Here is a 3393-nt window from a genome sequence, read left to right as displayed (position 1 = left end):
GCCTATGCAGTGGTCAGTTGCTAAAATTCCCTTAGACAGTTGAAAGCATGACACATTGGTGGGAAAGGAGAACAAAATAATTAATTTATATTCATTTAGGATCAAGCTCAGAGTTATGTGAAGCTCACGTTTTTTAGGAAAATTACTAGAAGCTGAATTTCACAATAAAGAGATAAACGAAAGCTGATATAAACATTTAGCAGCTTTCATTACAGGTTTCTTCCTGAAGATCAAGTCTTCCCTGTTAAAAAAAAATGTGATCCTCAGAAAATGACAAGTGTTGAGATTTTAGATCGATTTATATAAATAGATTGAAAACAAAGGAAAATGACGCCTTTAGGCTGAATAAATTCACCCCATTAATAGGCTACTGGAATCAATACTTTGTGTTACATCAGCATAGAATGTATGCTTTGGATATCATAAATATCTTATTTGTATTTCAAAGATGTTAAACAACTATAATGTTTTGTTTTGAATAATTTTTCTAACTTCCTTCCAATCTCGTGCTTTTATTTTCTCCATTAAATGATTAAGCCTACTTTATCACATGTAAGCAATGCAGCTTTTATACAGGTGTATGATTACTGCGAGCACATCATGTAAACAAACGTTTTTTTTTGCATTTACTTAATCACAAGTAGTTATTTTAAAAGAAGTGCTTCATGTTAGCAGGGTAGGACATGAAACAATTGTTTTAAAGTAACTAAATATGATTAAGTAAATACTCAAAACGGTTGTATTATTATTTTTTTCAGTGATAGGGCCATAATGTTGGACTCAAATTCCTTGTAATCCTGCCAGCTTTGCATCTTTTTTTTTTTTTTTTGTTCAGGATCCTATTCCATGTACCATGGCGATGAATTCATTTTTTTAATTTCAGATATTTATTCACTATCTCTCAGATTCTGCTGACCATCTCTCCTGTTTATCTCTATGTAGTTTTTAGGCTACCTCCATCTACACACAATGAGGCCTTAATGCTTTGGGTCTCAATTGCAGCAACCAAAACATAAACAATCATATGTTCTACATTATGCATGATCGATTCTAAGCGTGTTACTTTGAAGCTCACACCGGAAGTTGTCTTGCATACTTTCAGTGACTTGGTGCAGACAGTGAGCGCTCAGAACAGCAGCTCTGACAGTCGACTCTGGATCAGCAACAGGAGCGATCATTTATTTAGGAAAGAAAAAACCTTTAACCGCGATTAGAACAACAAAACTGAGATAATAAGTTATCTTTCTTTTCTTTTTTTTTTTATTTGTTTTTTCTTCTCACTCTTGGCTGTGCGCTCTAGTTCTGCGGACTTTTCCTGCTGTGATGGACCGGGGCCAGGGACCTAAACGCTGGGCTTGAGGAGCTGCCAAGGGCACAGGGAGAGGTCTGAACCTGAAGGTAATCAAATCAATGTTTTACCTGTTCGTTGCGCTACTTATACAAAGTAATTCATTCACCTTTCTCTAATTGCGCGTAAGTTGTTTTCTTGAACTTTGTCTGAACCTTTGATGCCCTATCATGCTGATTCTGCGATGATTTAAAAGCTTGTATTTCATATGTGGACTGTTTTCATCTTTCATATTTCATGCGCACTGGCTTCTTTTGGCAGATTAAATTTTTCTTAAAGTTGAACTTTCATTCAACAGTTATTCAAACAATTTATTAATAACTGATTTCTTCCCCTCCAAATGATCTTCATTGGACCACTTGTGTGCCTTAATGCTTCAGAAACAACTCTCCATATTTCAAATCCGCTTCTGTGACCACGGGCGGTTCTAGACAGGGGTGACAGGGGCCGACGGGGGCCAGTTCCTCTGTAGATCATGTCCTGGCCCATGTTATGGCCCCTGCTCCGAAGATATAATACTAAAAGAAATTCTAATGATGATATGCACTGGAACATACATGGGTACTGATAGGTCCTGTGGATCTATTTCATTGTTTTCTTAAAAATATTCTGTTTTACTAATTATTTAAAAACATAAAAGTGATAGCTTCAGTGGTATTAAGATAGGATCCCAGTTTTCATCTGCTAAATGTTTTTTTTTTTCAAAACAAACAAACAAAAAATACTCAAATTTTTACTGCTTAATTTTTCAGTTTTTTATTTCTGATTTTATAGAAAACTGTAATTTTAACTTAGATTAAGTTAAAAATAACTCCTACATTATGAATGTATATTAACCTAATATTCAAAATAATAGCTTTATTTGATCTCTTAGGTATTTATATATAGCTACAGGATTTATCAGTTGGAAGACATATCTTAATTAAATTTAACTTCATGCAGCTCCCCTGGCCTGTTTTTTTTTGTTTCATGCTTTTCTGTGCCCCCATGAAAACATGCTGGCCCCCTGGTACATTTGTCCAAGAACCGCCACAGTCTGTGACCAGTGGTGATACAGCTTTCAGTCTGTGATCACATTTGTTGTTTACATTGTTTTCCTGTGGACTTACAGGCTTAGAATTCATTTATCAGTATACACATGCATTTTTTAGTACGTTTCAGCTTTGAATAATTTTTTTTTTCAGTTTTCAGAAAATAGCTGCTTCCTCCCTCTAGAAAAAAAATGTCTCATGACCAACAACTCATACATCAATCACAGTTGGCAATCTCATACTTCTTTTCTCCTCTGAACCATGCAGGGAAGAGTTATGCAGGCAGCTGAGATCCGAATCTACAGCATAAATACCTTAAGGTCCTGACAGTGCAGTAGCAGCACCACCAACTGTAAAACACATGATAAATTTCCCCCTCTAATGTATATCCAGACAGAAATAAGGAGTTTCCAGCAAAGCTCCTCTGGAGAGCTCTCAAACTATTATTCCCTTTCAGATCATAAAGCACAGTGCAGCATTAACAGTGGAAAACCTATTAAAATATATTTCTTAGCTATTTAAACTTTACTAGGTGAAAGATTACTCTTTTTTTTTTAGCTCTTTACCTATCTACTTTTTATTATTATAATGAAATGACTAAGCTGAAACTAAAGATATTATATGTGCAACATCATATATGTTAAATGCTTTACATATTTTGAGCTAATTTAGTAACTGAGGTGAGGAATGATTGGCTTACAATGAATAAAGAGGTTGTAGTAGTATTTTACACAAAAAAAGACAAAACAGTATGTTTTTTTTCTTCAGCAATTGTTTTTTTAATCTAATTTGATTCAATTTAGTTTATTTCTATAGCGCCAATTCACATCACATGTCATCTCAAGGCACTTTACAGTTCAACCAGATCATTCAGTCAAATTGATTCACAGTTTTCTATCTAAGGAAAACCAGTTGATTGCACCGACTCACCGACTCATGCAATCCCTCACACTAAGCATGCTTGTAGCGACAGTGGAGAGGAAAAACTCCCTTTTAACAGGAAGAAACCTCCAG

The 3393-nt window shown here is 35.0% G+C and overlaps 1 protein-coding gene across 1 annotated transcript in view; it reads left to right on the top strand.

Moving 5' to 3' along the window:
* Window positions 1–1183: 1183 nt before the first annotated feature.
* Window positions 1184–3393, top strand: part of LOC107082461 (glucagon receptor-like) — a 64355-nt gene continuing 62145 nt past the window's right edge. Inside the window, exon 1 of the mRNA XM_015371151.1 lies at window positions 1184–1398. The gene's annotated coding sequence lies outside the window, so the exon portion shown is untranslated. The remainder of the gene's footprint in view (window positions 1399–3393) is intronic.

The sequence above is a fragment of the Cyprinodon variegatus genome, unplaced genomic scaffold, assembly GCF_000732505.1.
Source record: "Cyprinodon variegatus isolate N-32 unplaced genomic scaffold, C_variegatus-1.0 Scaffold54, whole genome shotgun sequence".
NCBI lineage: Eukaryota > Metazoa > Chordata > Actinopteri > Cyprinodontiformes > Cyprinodontidae > Cyprinodon > Cyprinodon variegatus.
This window is presented reverse-complemented; position numbering and strand designations above follow the sequence as displayed.